This window comes from Amblyomma americanum, chromosome 8, assembly GCF_052857255.1.
Source record: "Amblyomma americanum isolate KBUSLIRL-KWMA chromosome 8, ASM5285725v1, whole genome shotgun sequence".
Lineage (NCBI taxonomy): Eukaryota > Metazoa > Arthropoda > Arachnida > Ixodida > Ixodidae > Amblyomma > Amblyomma americanum.
The window spans coordinates 53,659,216-53,677,555 of NC_135504.1; the positions used below are offsets into that span (position 1 = coordinate 53,659,216).

General features: G+C 44.6%; 1 pseudogene across 1 annotated transcript in view; it reads left to right on the forward strand.

Annotated features, from left to right (window-relative positions):
- The first annotated feature begins 7,834 nt into the window (after positions 1-7,834).
- Positions 7,835-18,340, forward strand: part of LOC144100328 (L-sorbose 1-dehydrogenase-like) — a 34,982-nt pseudogene continuing 24,476 nt past the window's right edge. Inside the window, exons 1-2 of the transcript XR_013307616.1 lie at positions 7,835-8,521; positions 15,064-15,266. The product of XR_013307616.1 is annotated as an L-sorbose 1-dehydrogenase-like (transcript). The remainder of the gene's footprint in view (positions 8,522-15,063; positions 15,267-18,340) is intronic.

Consider the following 18,340-nt stretch of genomic DNA (forward strand, 5'->3'; position numbering starts at 1 on the left):
TGGTTGAGAAGGTTGGCAAGAGACTGGCGCGTCCTCGCGTGGCACTTGCCGAACCGTGAGTGGGGGCACATACGGTGGCGACGATTGTGAAGAGACCAGTGGGGGGTGGGGCACCGACGTAGGAGCGGACGGAGGGAAAGCCGCAACAGCTCGGTTAGGAAATGCGGCCAGGGGTGGTGGTTCGAGTAGCGCCACAGTTTTTGAGTCCGGAACAGGAGCGCAGAGAGTCGGTGGCAGCTCCAAACTAAAATACGCCGTGAGGCCTTTCTTGAAATCGGCTTATATGTGTCGGGGCCAGGAGGCGGGAACATCAGCTGTGCCAGGAGACTGCGTGGGAGTTCGCGGCTGGCGTGCTGATAGCGCAGCAGCTGGCTGGACACGTTGTTGACATGAAAGTGCGAGTCCAGAAGCGCCAGCCACAAAACGGGGTCCCTGGCATAAAAAGCGGGCAGGCCGCGCAGCCTAGGAAGGAAGGAGCGCTGATACTGCTGGAGGACTCACCGGATGCGATGGTAGGCGCGAACATGGCGGCGAGAAGAAACTGCCAAAAACCAGGTGCGGACAACGGGATTGCAGCGGCAAGGCCAAGTGGAGGGACAGGACGGGCAGGAGCGCAGAGCCTGTGGGAGCGGCGTTGCGTGCGTCGAAGCAGTCGTCCGGTGTCACCAGATTTGGTAGGAAGTCCACACTTATTGGACGTCCGGTAGCCGCGGCTGGTAAGCCGGCGGAGTGGGCTGTTGACGTTCCTGGCTGGCCGGGCTGGTTGAACAGAGCGTTCTCTGATGCGCGAGGCAGATCTTCCAAGGCGGATTTAAAGTGGTGGCGAAGGCTGGGCCGAAAAGTGGTTTAGCGCGACTGCAGCACAACCAGAGGATGGGGGGCAAAACACTCATATAAAGAAATGATAAAGCTACAAAATTGGAATGTAATCTGCCAATAGAAAATAAAAAATATATTAGCACCTTGTTTTATGAAAGAGGTAAGTCATTTTATTAAGACCTGGCAAATTTTGTATTTTTGCAACACTCTGGACCTGCCCCCTATTCATGAGTGTGCGGTGCATTACAGCGCGTCTTTGCAGGCCTTGTTTCGATACCCGGCTAACCCGGCCACGCCAGTGTCTGGAAGTGTTGCTGCCTTTCTATGCTGCCCCTCCTTTACCAGTCACTTTCATTGCGTTCCCAATTGCACATTAACAAGGCCATAACTAGCAGGAACTCGAGCACACAAGGCGAGCACATTTGACTGGCAAAGGTTGGGGCGCGCTGAAAGGCAGCAACCTTCGAGAAGTACGGGCTCGAAAACGCGGATTCTACAGAAAGACCGCTTTATAATTCGCGCCAAAGCATACGTATGCGTGACGTCATTCTACGTCACGTTTGCGTAGTTTGCCCCCCAAAATTCAGGGGGCGCTGGAGTGCCCACGAGCCGCCATTTTTTGGACCAATGGGCGTCTATCTAGCCTTCGCTACCAGTGTACATCTACCTTGGATCTTCATCAGCGCCGCTACAAATACAAGAAGATAGTAAATACATGAAGATAGTACACTAGCATTTACCAAATGCACACGCGAGCTATCCATGGCCCCAACTGTCCTCTAGTTATCTGCTCAAGGCAGGAACCTTACTAGTTACTTTCGAATGCTTGAAAAACAACATTCCTGAGCTGGCGTTATCTGTATTTGCCCTATAAATACCAAAGAAGTTGCTGGAAAGGTTGCTTTCGTGGTTTGTCGTTTTTGCGAAAAACCGTTTCTTAATCCTGTGATAGAGAGTTCAAACTGCAAATAAGTTTTGCTTCTGCTCGGAGAACTTCACTAATTGCTAAAATACTTTAAGAAACGGCCTCTGGCCCAGATTTATCACAGCAATGTCAAATTGCCGGCTTCTATGGATGCAGAGTGCCTGCTTAAAGATCACATTAAGCCTAAGATTATAGCTTAGCATCTATTTGAGGAAGCGCTTCAGCGGCAGTGACAAGTTTGAAATTCGTCCATTTATTTTATGCGCCAGCATCTTTTCCCACAGATTGATGGTTCTCAGCCACGCAGAAATCGTTATAGCATAGCTAAAATTAAACTCTATAATCTAGTTCTTAATAAAACATCCAGCTACATGCATTCTTATGATCAGTGGGCCACCTGTGATGGAACCCTTGAAGTTCTTATATTTCATCCAATATATAGAGACTTCAAAAATCCTCAGATGCTAATTGTGTCAGCCAAAATCTTTCTCTTCCCTTAACCTCCTTGCAGAAATGCATCGCAGAAGCAAAAGCAGACTTCAATCGGGTAAGGCTGTCTTAAACTATAAACTCATCACGATTCGTGGTAATTAGGTAGTTTGTGGCAGTGGCGGAGGCCGCAATGAGTTTTATGTCAAGAACGGCTGATGGACCGCTTTACTTAAGTCGGACGGCGCTGATCAGTGGTGTTCGTGTCTCAAAACACTAATAGCGTATAATCAGGAGCGCAGAGGGATTGTTCCGGCCTATAATGACAACTGCGCTTCGCCAACTCACGTGACCGATTCACTCCGGATTTTCAAAAACCGTGTTGTCAACCTTCAGTGTGCTGTATACGCAGGATGTGTCAGCGTTCAGTGAGAAGGCATTATCCCTAGCAAAACAGCGCCAGCAACGCAATGACAGTGTATAGCGCCGTGCAATGTCCTATTTTTGTTAAGACGCAAGAAGGGAAGTCCGTGAAGTTGTGCTAGCATAACGGGTCTTGAGCACCAAAACGCTCAACTGTGATGATGCGCCCGCAAAGTGTGAATTTGGTGCCAATCAAAATGTAGAGATTAGATATTCTCTGGACGTCTTGGTAGCTTATTTTAGTGGGTAGCATCACAGTGGTCGTCTTACCAAAACCGCCTTGATGTCCGGCTTTAGGAAATTCGCCCAATGGTCAGCGGAGGTCGAGGGAACTTGTGGCGTCATCATAACTTGGCCGTCGGACTGTGAGCAACCTGTCAATTATCAAAAATAAGAATAATAATTGGTTTTTTTGGGGGGAAAGGAAATGGCGCAGTATCTGTCTCATATATCGTTGGACACCTAAACCGCGCCGTAAGGGAAGGGATAAAGGAGGGAGTGAAAGAAGAAAGGAAGAATAGGTGCCGTAGTGGAGGGCTCCGGAATAATTTCGACCACCTGGGGATCTTTAACGTGCACTGACATCGCACAGCACACGGGCGCCTTAGCGTTTTTCCTCCATAAAAACGCAGCCGCCGCGGTCGGGTTCGAACCCGGGAACTCCGGATAAATATCTGAAATATGCAAACATCGGAGCCATTACACCATAGCGGATACCTGTTAATGTCGCTAGCAGTCAGAATATGGTGGTCGATGGACCAATAGTTGCAAAGAAATTGCCGCAAACACTGCACCACTTGCAACAAAAGCCGCTACAGATGTGAAATGCAATCCCATCGATTTCACTTTTAAGGTGATTTAAGCGTACCCGTAGTTTTTTCACCGCACACAGATTCGCTATGCTGTGCGGGAAATATGCTGGAAGCTAGCAACGAACATCCGCATTTCATCAGTTTGTAAAGTGGACTTCTAGTCCTCTCACTTTCTGGCTACGCTTTAGTTGAGAATAAAATGTTTTTGAATATTCAGTTATAAAATATTTTTATGCAATTCGGCTTTATCTAAATAAATTATAATGATAACAGATTTTCCTCATCTGAGTCTACTCAAGTGAAGATAAATATATTTATTCTGACAACGAGCTTTTAAGGCCCCGACAACAATAAAAGCTTAGTACTTCGCTACCGATTTCTGGAAAACTATCCATCTAGAATCCGAAAACTTGAGCAATTGGGCAATTGTAATATACCCGAGTTTTTGTCGAGGCTGTTGCACAAGGAAATTATCATTGAGCTTATTTATCTGAATGGTCGTTTTTTTAGAGCTTGTGATGAGGGATGCATTCAATAATCGGTCTATTGCGTTTTATGCGTACAAAGCCTATTTGTGATTGAGATTAGAACTGCGTTCTGTTTGAATAGTTATAGTTCTCGAAATCCAGTATAATTGAAGGGTCTGCAGAAAAATGCGCATTCCGTGTGCATCTGTCACGGTAAATCATTTTTCATTGAAGTTGATGACATTTTATTCATATTGTTACGTGGCGGCCAGCCGAAGAATAAGGCGAGATGACCGATGGCAATGAGATGATTTAATCGCCGCTGGCCTAGGCCGAGCGCTCCCTCCCACGCTACTGCCAGCTTCGTCTCCATGACTACCCGGGGCGGTCGAGTTATCGTCCCGATCGTAAATCAATAAAAGCAATCTATTTACCAGAAAAAACTGTCTGGTCACCCTGGGCCAAACGCTGTGCCACAGCTTGACTAAGTCCCAGGGTACCATTACAAGACAGTAGCGAACGTAAGAAAAACAAGTTGCTACTTTAACACAACAAGAAAGGTACACCTACACCAAACAATACAAGATATATAAATTGCAATCACATTACAGTGTGAAAGAAAGTAAGAAACAACACTTTTACAGAAGATATTGCCGCGAATCTTTGCACTGTTTGTTCATTCTTGAAATCTACCGCAGCGCCGCTTTATCGCTGTTTGCGATGCAAGACCCGACTAGATCTATCTCGAAACTTGATTTATCTCGAAAGAAAGTTAGGCGGACGGATGAGATTAAGAAGTTTGCGGGGATACGGTGGTCGCTGCTGGCAGTAGACAGGGTTAATTGGAAACACATGGCAAAGGCGTTTGCCCTGCAGTGGGCGTAGTCAAGCTGATGATGATGATATGATAGCATGGAAGAGCACCACGGTTGCGCCAAACATTGCTCGCCCCCCTCGCTAAGCTATTTGCTACGGTGCTACGATTGGCTCGGGAAACATGAGCTGTGGTTGCCTATTAACGCTTCAAACAGCGAAAGCAGCGAAAGGCAAGGTGCGGGCTGCCGCTTGTGAAAAACAGAAGCAGCTCAACGCGATGACAAGCAAAGAAACGATAGTGTCGCATAAAGCCGAGCCCGCGGTAAAGTTGAGAAAATTATACATAATTTTTAACGCAACTACGACAGGGACACAGAGAACAGAGACAAACACGTGCGCTAACTTGCAACTGATTTATTGAGGGAGCCACGACGGCATATATAAAACCACAGGCCTGCGCTGGCGCAGCCTAACAAGGCACTTAGAAACTGCCAAGGAAAAAGTCATCGCACTAGGCGAGATAGGAAATTGACTTCAGCATTATACAAGGCAACTGAAGTGTCACGCACGCAATTTGATCCAGATTTCCTTATGAAAAATGCCTCCAAGGTTTCACGAGCGGTTTTTTGCTTACGTCTGCCTAGGACTGACACGCAACGCGTGTCCGTTGCGGATCAGATTGCGTGAGTGACACTTTCAGTTTCAGTTTCAGTTTCAGTTTTTTTCCCACAACAAGTACAGGGCATGTACGATGTGTGGGGAGGGTGACGGGATAAAAGCTGCGTCAAGGGCAGCTTGACTGGCCCCGTCTCCCCGAACCACATTGCAGCAAGCACGACAGTTTAGAAGGACATAAAATATATATGATGGGAAGAATAACAAGGAACAAATGGAAAAAAAATATACGAACAAGATAAGTGCAAAAACAGTGAATGAGTGCATAAGTTACAAAAATACATTCAAATCTAACAGTACAGGTTAGTTAATAATATCGAATAATTTTTTCTTGGTTAGAACCCGCAGCTGCTCTTCCGTTAGCTTATATTTGTTAAGTGTACTAGGCAGCCTGTTTCGAAGCATCTGGAGACCGTAGTTAGTACGTGATCGCGGAACGTGCCAATGTTCATGGTGGCGGGTGGAGCGAGATGATATGTTAATCTGCAAGTTTGCAACGGCTCGTAATGTTGTTATATTCTTATGGATTTCAGATTTCAAAGATGCCAGCAACTGGCGCTCATAAAGCGTGGAAATTTTAGTAATCTTGTATTTAAGGAATAGGTCGGAAGTGTGGGCATTATATGGAGAGTTTGAAATGGCTCTAACTGCATTTTTTTTGTAATGTAACCAATCTATTTAGTGATTTCCTGGTGCCAGTACCCCAAACAAGATGACAATATAATAGATGAGGTGCAAAAAGCGTGTTATAAAGCATTAGTTTTTGGGGGACAGGTAAAAAATGTACTTTTCTCATTATACCTAATGCTTTGCACAGTTTAGTTTGTATGTTTTCGGCGTGAAAATCCCATAGCATGTTTTCATCAAAAACGACACCCAGGGATTTTGCTGATGAAGAAAATTCTATTTCAGTATTATCGAACTTCAGTGGATTAATGCGAACATTTGTTTGTTTAGCTTGAAAGAGAACTGCTTTTGTTTTGAAACAGTTTATTTTTAGGTTATTAGCGCTTGACCATTTACATAGTTTGTCCAAGAATAGGTTGGCGGATTTGACAAGGTCATTTGCATTGCTTCCTGTAAAAATTGTACTGGTGTCGTCGGCGTATATAACATAATTTATGGTGCTATCTAGAGATACAAGGTCAGTTGCCTTGTATAACGCTGAAGTCAATTTCCTATCTCGCCTAGTGCGATGACTTTTTCCTTGGCAGTTTCCAAGTGTCTTGTTAGGCTGCGCCAGCGCAGGCCTGTGGTTTTATATATGCCGTCGTGGTTCCCTCAATAAATAAGTTGCAAGTTAGCGCTCGTGTTTGTCTCTGCTCTCTCTGTCCCTGTCGTAGTTGCGCTAAAAATTATGTATAATTTGTCACAAATCCAACTTGCCCAACATCTAACTCTTTTAAAGTTAAGAAAAGAAGCCAATGGGGGGAGGCTGCGCAAGTTATGAAGTCAGCCATAGACACTATGCACGCAGCTTATAATCGAAGAACACAAACGGGCGAAAACAGGGCCAAGTTCAGTCTCCAAAGACCCTGGAATAAACCGGTGTGCAGCTATGAGCCGCATAGAGCGTGTCTCACCTTTCCAGAGATGCATTTCTTGCTGGCACCTATATAACCACGGCGACATAGGCCACAAATTGCTGTCATAGACTATGCGAGAACGGCAGAGCGATTGCCTATTTCTTTAACGCAAGGCTTAGCCCGTAATCTTCTTATCCAACCACTATATACTTGCGTTGAATTTATGGCGTTGCTTTCTTCAGTGTCGTGTTTTTCGTGACCTGGCTTAACGAAATATGACCTCCAGCTGCAGAGGCAGCAGTTTACCAATGCCACAACGCATATCGGCTTCCAGGTCCGTTGATTGAACGCGCAGTTCTTACCGGACACGCAGCCTATATTTGTAAAAAAAAAAATGACTTTCCTGTACTGCAGCGGTGCTTATGTTTTCACAGTGCGCTACTTCTTAAAGGGCAACTGCATAAGTTTTAGAAATCAACCAGCTTAAAGGGGTTGAATGTGTGAAACTTGCCGGCAAAGCATGCAAGTCCTTTTGGGCTAGCATTTGAATTGCGTAGTTGCCCTTCGTACTATTAAATGCTGTGCGAGAAAGCGGCTCATTGTTTTTGCCTTTCTTTCTCAGATGTGTTGTTGACGCACAGTGGTTTTCTAACTGCGGTGTTTAGTTTTTTTTTCAACAGCGCTAAAGGCCGATCCTTTCACATTTGGCTAGTCCAACTGCAATTATTTATCTGCTACTGTAAAGTACATACAACGTACTCTACGGTACGCACATTCTTACCTTAACTGCTGCTGCTGCTACTCTAGTACGTTGAGTGCGCTAGAAAAAAAGCCTATACCAAGTGTCTGGCTCCTGCAGTCTGATCAACACGTGTGCTGACGTTGGTGGGGCGTTGTCACTTGGTGCTGCGCGCAGTTAGTAGCCATATACGCCCCATTTTTTTTCAATGAATGTAAGGCTTCCCAATCTTCAGGGCAGTAACGCAAGCGTAGGAAATTCCGCAGCAACCCCAGCCATCTGGGCTAGGCTTCGACTCTGGCTACAGCTGAGGCTACAGCGGCGCAACGGCATGCTTAAAATGACCGCCGCCGCATAGCTGTATGAATAGGATGTTGCGACGTCACGCTCTCCGGCTCGGGTTTTTCAGGTGGCTTGGCATCCGCTTCTAAAACGTCAAGAGTAAAACCATCCGCTTAAAAATATGCGAAGTGACGATGACACCTCGCTATAACCACAAACTGGAAGTTCACTATGGGCGTTTTCTACATTTTTTTTTCAAACGTTGCTTTCGTATCTGTTTCAAAGCTGCGTTCTAAAACTCTGCATATTATCGGGAGTGGTGATCTATCACGTGCATTATTCCGGCGAAGACGCGCTCACTTGCACCGCGTCTGCTGCAAAACGGCCAAGCGTTGCTCTTTCATAGCCAAACGTTTCCCCCATTATGGCGGCTCTATTGAGCGTCGCTTGGGGCGGCCTGGAGCTCTTGTTCGGTGCCGTTGGTGTTGGCTTCGAAGCGCTGCTTCTGTTTCTTGGTGCTACGGTGTCGTTGTTTCAGCTGGTGAACCTGCCGACCAGTCTTCAAGTCGACACACCGGTCATTCTGGCGGAGTACGATTACGTGATCGGTGAGCTCAAGGCGGCGTCTTTCCAGCTGTTGAGTCTTTGTCGATCCTTTTTTTTTTCACGATCGTGTATATTTTGGCTAGAAACTAGTCTACTGTTTATCTCGAAAACAACGAAATATTTTGATATTACGGTAATACGAGCCAAAATATTAAAGATCGCTTCCTGAGGAGAGGAAATGACCTCACATTGTCTCACATATCTTGGCGGACACCTGAACCAAGTGGTAAGGGAACGGATAGAGGAAAGAGTGAGAGAACAAAGGAAGAAGGAGGTGCCGTAGTGAAGGGCTCCGGAATAATTTCGATTACCTGCTGATCTTTAACGTGAACTGACAAGCCAAAATGTCCCATTCGGTTATATTCGCTAGTAAAGGCACGAGCAAGGTTAAAGGGATGATGCGAGCTCGTGCCGAAGCTGTCTGATCGCACGCCTTTGGTCAATGAAAAAATGCAAGGTCCACTTACGTTTTTGTGTCGCTTTCATCAAAAAGCGAGATGACACTAAGTGGTTAAGTGCTCGTTCAGCGCGCACTCCTGATTTAAAAAGTGAAGGAACTATACTTGGAATTGTTACTTCCTTATGGCGCAGTTGGGGTGTCCACCGACATTGTGAGACAGCTGCTGCGTCATTTCCTTTCCTCAAAACCAATTTTCATTTTCATTGCCCTAAAAATGCAAGGCATGCGCCCTCTGTGAGCGAGTATGCATGCATGCGATTCATATAAAAGATCACAGGAGGTCTGCTTGCTAACGTCGGCTTACGCTAGTCCTTTTTTAGATCGTTTACACCTGTACAGGGTCGTCCAGTCTGAAACTGAACACTCGAGCGCGTGGCCGAGCTCGTTGGAGCGTCATGTCTAACGCGGCCGCACAGTGAGGCAAAGTGGCTCAAGCAAAGACAGACCTGGATGTGGTTACTGGCGTCGTCTGCCACTTTGCTTCGGTTCGCGGCCGCGTCGTATGCACTGGCGTTCTGCATAGCACGGCCACGCGCGCTAGTGTTCACTCTAATGGTGAATTCCAATCGCAGGCCCAGAGCGGTCTGCACGCTTTGTGACAGAGCGCCTGAATCCGGCGCAGAGCGCGCGACCTGAAATTGCGATTGGAGTACACTTGCTCTGGCCAGAGCATGTAGGGCGCCGCTAGCGCCGCTGAAAAAGAACGTCACGCAAACTTCCGGCCGGATCCGCCGATTTCGGCGGAGCAGTCCCGACTGCTCCACGGAGCAATCACGGCTCGGCAACCGCTTCCTGTCTACGATTGGAAGACTCGATCCACGCCTCAGATCTGCGTTTGGAATACAGTTGCTCCGAAAAGAGCAGGAAACGTTGCTCCCGAAGTGGTCCAACTCTGCGATTGGAAGTCACCATAAGAGTGGACAACTTGGTAAATAAAAGAGGACAAAAACGGCAACGGTTACTCAACAGCTACTTTTGACGAGAAGAGGGGGGGGGGGCGCCTTTTTTACGTGTTCTTGTACTTTGAATGCAGTTCGCTGCTTTAGATGAAGTGATGCATGAACCCGAATACCACCACTCTAACTTAACACTTCAGCATTGAGAGGGTTCAGAGGCAAATAACGCTGAAAACCGGAGTAATGTGACAAGATAATTAACTTATTTCCTCTTGTTCGTGGCGGTATGGCGCCCAAGCCGTATGCATTAATTTAAGCGTTGGAAGGCTTAAACGATAAATTGTTTGAGGTTTTCATGCACAACGACAATGAGCGGGCGTTCTTGGACATGCTGTGCATAAATCAACCGCTGTGCTCAGAAATCAAAGTTTACGCTCGAGAGGACGAACGTCTTTTCCGGCAGGAAAGTAAGCCCGTCGTAGTGCACTTGTACGATTTATCTAGCACAAGGGTAGAAAGCACCAGGCAATCCTGCTGGAACAGATTTATCTGGCTTCAGCCTCTTTAAGTCATCACGAACATCTGACACGTATCTTAACTTAGCGAAAGATCTGCTAAAAAGCGTTGACACCAAACTTCGCTTCGTGAATGGTTAATAGACCCATTAAACCGCACTCACTTCGCAAGTAGATGGCTATTTTGGCCGCCGTTACGGTTGTAATCCTCGTCCGCTTACCACTAATCTGAAAGGGAAGGTGAGGACCACAGTCTAAAAGCAGAGTATTTGGTAAGTTCCTAATAATACCAGAGTTTATTCATGTCAGAAGATGAAGACGGGGGAGAGAAATGACTTCAAGGGCTTGACGAGTTCTTAGCACCTACTAGTATAAGCACTACAGGGTTAAATCGCATACATATCAGGTGACATCATCCCAGGTACATGAAAATACAGTAAACAAAATTAGTGCTTTACAAACTGCAAAGAAAAAGCAGGAAATGCTTGAACATTTTGGAATCGACGAACTCATTAAATGAATTTTTGAGGGTGTAGCATATTTAAGTGTTTCGTAGCTATTATGCAATCAGCTGGCCACAATTTTTCTCAGGAGTTTTGGTGTGCCATAGGGAACGATGTCTCGTTGGACTTAGTTTTTCAATCGGTGTTAGGAGGACAATGCTCTTCAGTGATCAGAATTAATAAACTACCTATTTTTACATTGCGAAAGCAGTTAAAAGCTATAGGCATGGAAAATCGTCATAGTACATGCGTTCTGAAAGTACTGCTTTGCACTCTGGCTGAAACTAAGCAGGAACGCACACCGTATGATTTCCTTTTTCCGCAAGCGAATTTTTTCTCGGTTGGTTACAGTAGTCAAGTACCGAACAACATGATAATTGTCCACATGATGGAAGAACAACGATTTGTCTACAAGCCATTCGACGCTCAAGGCAGACGTCGTCCTAAGGCGACATAGGTAGCCTACAACTCCAGTGAATTTAAGCAAAATATCATCCACAAGCTGTACCCAGTACACTGCTTTGTAGAAGATGGCTCCGAGCATTTTAACTTGAAAAACTATTGCAGTCTCACCGAAAATTATTAGCAACTGTTTATTTGTATAAATCTGTTAATTCATCTCAAAAAAGCAGTATTTTCATTTGCTGTTATCTTTAACTAGTTTAATTCCGTCCTGCCGTTTAAGTGAGACAAAGGAATGTTTCTGTGTCTATGACATTGTCCGAGTCATTCGGCGAAAAAAAAATACTGGTGTCGACTCTACGAAAAAAGAAATTATAACTCCACAATGAATTTTCTTTCAGCTAGAATAAAGCCGTCAATGTTTGCATAATATACTGTACACGAATAGGAAGGTGAGGTTATAAATGTTGCACGGGAACGTCTCCAGCTCCACACATTTGGAATTTTCGTATCAGCAATTTATGGCTTAAAGAGTCAAGTGCTTTTCTAGCAACTACAAACATTCCAAGTACAATTTGCTTCTTTCCATATGCACTCATTTTCATAGAGAGGTGGCAGTTCTGTGTATTTGCCCTTCCGAAGCCAAACTTGCCATTTTGTGATTAGGCAATTTTTTATGCATTCTTCCGTTACGTATAAAACAATTTTCCAAGATTTTTGCAAGATGGGGAGAAAAGAAATTGGTCGGTAGTATGCGAGGCAGTTCTGATCACTTTGTTTTAAAAGACGACTACTTTATTCACCTGCACATTTTTTTTAAATACACCATTTAAAAACACAACTTAAGTAAATAAGATAGTGGAGATGCCATTTATGTGCCCACAACAAATTTAGTTGCCTAATCCTAAAATCGTTCGTATCACAAGCCGAACTGTTAAAAACTCTTTAAAACACCGATACAATCGCTGCTTTAGAAGCAAAATGAAGGGACGAGGTATACCTTCCATGCGACCATTGATGTAAACCTATAGGAACTATTGTCGTAAGGCATGTCGCATTTCTGCACAATCGATAAAAGCTTTCCACAAAGCAGTAACCGGGAGTACACTGTCGCCCAAAGTTGTGAATCTTTGGCGCCGTCTTTTCTCGAAGGCTTCAAAAGTGAATTTAATTTTCCCCATAACAGGTCTGAATTGTGTCACACCCTTCAAATTTCTTGCATGAATATCGATCTCTAGCAAATATAATACCTTTGAAGAGCTTATTTCAAAGGGCTTTAAATGCGATGAACATTTGTTGGCCTTCACACTTTATGGTCTTTATGTCTCAGCAACGCGAACACAACAGGACGAAGATCCAGATAGGACAGAGCGCCGACTTCATCTTCATGTTTTTTTTTTTGCACTGCTGATGCACATATATCGCATCCAACTAGCCCGACAGATGATGTTATTATCCTATTGTACTTTTTGTTTTTTTTAATTTCTCTTAATAAATCATTGTTCACCCAAAGCTTTCTTATCCGTCTCGGAACGCGTTCGGTTACATATGGAAAATGTTTTTCATACACTTTTTACATTGCCATGGGGCCGTTCATAAGCAACATAAGTCTTCAGTAGAATAGGCCTACAAGTCAGAGAAATCTTTCCTATCAACATCATCTCTGAACTATAATAGGCTGCTCTCAGAAACTATCGGTGTAGCTAGCAAACACCATACCCTTGATTTTTCTGCAACTTTGAGGCTATTAACAAGCCAGAAATATACTACGATGCCATCCACATAAACACGGCGCTGAGTAACAACTGAAAGCTTTAAAGCATTTTTTAAGCGATGTTTATTGCCTCAGGGCATAAAAGGATATGTAATGATGGATGAGGAGGATACTTAAAAAAAGAAAAAAGGTTAGTTCTTAGCGCCGTGTTTGTCTTTCCTCGTTTTCTTTCGTCTTTCGCGCTGTAGGATTATGGAACTAACAGCAGGACTAGACTACTTGTGCTAGGCAGTGCCTAGTTCAAAAGCACCGTCCGATGCGGCTACGATAAAAAGCAGGTTGAGCCTAGCAACGCCTAGCGCCCAGCGAAATACCATCTCGCTGGCGAGCGGCACGTGGAGCAATGTGTTGTTGCTTGTCGATTACAGATAGGCTTATTTATCGCCCTTTTTGCGTATTGAATTATAGATATACTGAAGTATTTCGCGATCCCCTACGAGAAACTAAATGGCTCGAAGAAAAAGAAAAACCGCTTTCGCTCCAAGAAACTAAATCGAACACGTCAGGCCGACGAGTTCCTTCGCACACCTGAAAGTAGGTGTGCGAAGGAAACAAGGGCGCGCATGTCATTAACAGCTAGCCTGTGCTCATCCCTTCGGATTTTTAAAATTTTTGTGCTGCTTCATGAAATTTGACCTTTGGAAGATAGGAGCCGATTCGGGGCGTTAATTCACTCCTTCTAAACGTTCTCTTTCCATATTTATATTTCTAAATAAATTTTGCCCTTCAATGCGATTGCACTAGGTGTGCCTTGAAGGCGAAAACTGTCTGGATTCGGCGGAGTCGGTTTGAAGCCTCCACCTGAATACCGTGGCAGGTGGCGCTTAAAGTTATTTCCCGTTCCCAACCTGCCATCCATCCCCGTCCAAGGGAGAAGAGGGATTTTTTTTCCAAGCGTAAACATTGAAACGCCATTTTCTGTGCTTACCTGATCATTTCGGCTTACTCCTGAATTGTTCACAAAGTGTATTTGGTCTGTTAAATGGATTATTTAATTAATCAGTTAAAAGTCACTGTGGGGAAATATTTAGAATTCCTTGCTTTCAAAGCAAATTACACTTTTAAGATGAAGTAAACGCCACAAGTTCAGCAAAAATAGCAATTTTAGGCTCCAGGTCCGCCTTACAAAGGAAACTTTCCTCACAACTTCAACCTTTTTGCGCATAAACTCTGACACTTATTTGACGCCGCTCATACCTCTTGTGAAAAGCATATTTACCACATATGTAAAAACCGGTGTAAAAACCATATTTTACTATTCGTACTTTTTTGCTTATTGCACTTCGATGCAATCTATTTTACTTTAGAAATTCTTGGAGTGATTCTTGTAGCCATATGGTGATCTAGATATTTCATCGCAACGGAGCCGCCGCGGTGGCTCAGTGGCTATTGTGCTCGGCTCCTGACCCCAAATACGCGGGTTCAATCCCGGCCGCGACGGTCGCGTTTCGACGGAATGAACTCTGCGATTTCAGTGCCCGTTAAAGAACCCCAGGTTTGTCGAAACTATCCTGAGCCGTCCAATACAGCGTCCCTCGTGGCCGAAGTCGCGTTGGGACGTTAACCTCATAAACGAGCAAAACCAACATTTCCATTGGTCATACGGAGAGTTTCACAAGGGACCCTGCGGGCAATAATGCGACGCTCAGGCTGTAAAATCAGGAACACGACAGAACAGCACACTACAAAACTGCGTGCTTCAAGGTAGCGCAAGAGAATAGCACAAGGAAAAACGGCATGCTTCAAGATAGCACACAAAAATAGCACACAAAAAAACAGCATCCTTCAAGACAGCGCTTCACTATAGAGGACAAGACAAAAAAAAAAAACTGCACGACGACGCAGGTTTTTTGACGCACGTTGTTTTGTCATGCGCTGTTCTTTCCTGTCACCGCAAAAGTCTTAGTGTCCGGGAGTACAACGTCCTTTACTATTCTGGTTTTTATTCTGGTTTTGCCCGCATCTCCGAATCTCTTCCGGACTGCTCCACAAAGTGGGCGGTGGCTCGGCGGGATGTGTGCTGGCCAACCGTCTCTCCGCGGATCCCAGCCGGACGGTGCTTGTGCTGGAGGCTGGAGGCATGGAGGACGCCTTCGCGCAAGTTCCGCTCTTCGCGCCCCTGCTCATCGGGAGCAAGCTGGACTGGCAGTACGTGCCAGAGCCACAGGAACAGGCCTGCCTCGCCATGGCGGACAAGGTGCGCCGCCGATGGTGGGATAGCGCGGCGCTCACTACACAGTTTGTCAACGTTACCTAACGGAAAAAGATGAACGAACAGCTATGCGAGTTTCTTAAAGAACACTTTAGTTCAGCGCGCGAAATCCCGAAATAGGACACTTCTTACTTGGCTTAGGTAGTAATGGGGCCGAATATAGCTATTCTGCCACTGCGTCATAGATAAGCAGGAATGTTTTCCACCCTGCGCTGATGCAATTCTTTTTATAGCGTGCTTTCCACTTCTTTACGGGGAAGAGGGTCTTACAAAAAAAGGCGAAATTAACATCGTGTTTGTCACAGAAGTTGAGTTGTGGAGTGTTGAAGTTGCCACTTCGGCAACGGGAAGAAACATTTGCATTGTTGTTCTGATGCGATAACTTCACAACAATGTATTTCAGCTGCTACGATAGGTACAATGATAACATTAGTATTACTGCCTGCCTTGATGCCAAAAAAAGCCAAAAGCATACATTATTAGCATGTTCCGTATGGCAAAAATTCTTGAACGCTGTTGGCAAAATGTTACATGCCATAGTACATAACTGCAAAAGGATCCATAATATTAACTGACATATATTTGGAATCAGAAAGCAAAAATACATGCTCCATGAAGATTACACAGTCGTGACCTGACTAGTAAACAAAAAATAATTAAAGACCTTCTCCCCCCCCCCCCTTTTACTTTGTCAAATGTTTTGTGTTTGGCTAGTCTGGAAAACGTAAAAGAACTTTTTGATGATTTTTCTAACAAAAGCTGACTTGTGCCGACTAAATCAACGTTTTCGCCCCAGCACTAGCCAAGACAGTGTTCACTTCGTGACTTTTCTGTGTTCAAAGAAGTCTACGAGTGCATTAATGGCGTGTACTCAAAGATTATGCCAATTTCTTTCAGCAGACCTATTGAGTTCTGTATTGGGCTTAAAAATCAACCCAGGTGAACCCTTTACTGGCCAGTGTCGCAAATCCTCGACATACTGTTAGGACGTACTGCATTCATTACTACATTGAGCTCGAAGGCAAAGTTTAATTTGAACATATTCTTCACTTTCAGGTCAAATTGCTTGGTTTCACTGTGAAAAAGCTGCGCAAACCCCTAAACGCGCGGACGTGCAATTTCTGTCCAGCGTCCGACAATTTCACGTCTTTCATATTTTGCAAAAAGTTGTGGGGCAGTAAAAATACATTAGTTACATTAAAAAAATGTTACGGTCGCTGGGTCTTTGAGTTCGTTTGAGGCATTGAATTTGGACTTTGGACAACTCGGATTGCAGCAAAAAATTGACCAAATGCTAATTAATGCTCATCAGCCGCATAAAAATTTCTCATGTTTCATCTGCGCTAACGTAATTTGGATAAAAGGTTTATTATGCAGGTACATTAACTAGAGTAACGTGGAGGTAGTGATAACTTTTCTTTTCCTTCCTTCATTATTTTGCCAATTCAGGGTTAATATTACATCCAATTAAACTGTAGCTTCGCCTCAGTATTGCGGGTTACTAAGAAAGAAGTCGAATGTCATTGTAATTAAGCGGTTTATAACGAAATAATGAATATGTCGAAAGAATGATGATTCCCGTTGAAAGCTCGGACATCACGGACTATAACGCAGATACGATTATAACGAAGTAATCACTTCAAATTCGTTACAACTAGGTTCAGCTGTATGAATTAACAGGAATAGGTGTGCGCTCATGTAAATCCTGCAAGGGCGAGGACAAACACGACAGGAGAAGAACTCATGGGTTTGCCTTTGTGTCGGCCTTTCTGTAGGCCGTCTCTTGTGTTGTCGTCACGTAAATAGAATGCCAAAAATTTTTTCTTGAAAATCAACAAGACGGAAGCAAAATTTAAAAAGTTAGGAAATAAAACAAGAAGAACTTCATTGTGTTCGAACTGTGCTGATGTGAAGTGAAAGGGCATAAGGAAATGGGTGCATCCGCAAGGGTGAACCGCAAACTTGCAATGACAAATCGGATGCGCGGCTGCGCGTGAACCAAATAACAGAGAAAAATATGACAAATAAACAAAAAGAGAAAAAAGGCGAGCAAAACAGATCTTCTCGAAACACTTTTCTCCGTATGCACGCACAGGAAGTTAATTTATTGTGCTGTGTTTAAAAATCCGTGTGACCTCTGCCAACAGGCCACTGTGAGGCTCATCTCTCTTGTACGTAACACCACCACCACTGCGTGTCCTGTCACTGTAAGAAGGCACAAATTATAACGCCACACAGTCGCACCAACGAGCCCCCTTTGAAGTTTTTTTCGCTTTAAAAACAGATCAAATAATCGTCAATGTCTCTATCCTCTAGCAAAACGGGCGCAGTTGCGTGCTTTCTGTGTTAATTTTGTTCTCGCTTGCGCCACTCAAATAACTAAATGGTCACCCGCAGCGCTAACTGGTTACCTAGTGGTAACCTAGTGGTAACCGCATGAGAGAACAGCGGGACTCGATCCATAGTACCGCAGGGTCAAAAGCACAGACTGATTGGCGAGTTGGTGTTGCATTGGAGGCTACTCACGAGCACACACGATCGAATACGGAGAAAGGCGCAGACTTCTCAAGCGCTCATTTCCACATATCGTAATTGGCACGAATGCCTTCATGGCGTCATCCAACTGAAAATTCTGACATCGGGAGGACGCACTTAGAAACACTGTTTCTTTGAGACTTAGTGGAATGGATGGTGCGCTGACACATGATGTATCCGTTTTTCCAGTCAAATCTCCTTCGGTTATCTCCCTTACATCCCGACTCTTTCGCATCGCTAGTATATTGCAAACTTCGAAGAAAGGTTTGCAACACTTTGAATTCTTTATTTCACAGACAGATGGGAATCTTTCTGCGCATTTTCATGACTGTGAAATAAATATTGAAGAACCTTGCGAAGCTTTGTTCGAAGCGCCAATATACTAGCCATGCAAAGGAGCCACGACGTAAGGGAGATAACTGAAACAGATTTGATTAGAAAAGCGAGTACATCAAGTTTCAGCGCATCATCCATTTCACAGACTCTCAAAGAATCAGTTTTCTAAGTGCGGTCGCATGACTCGG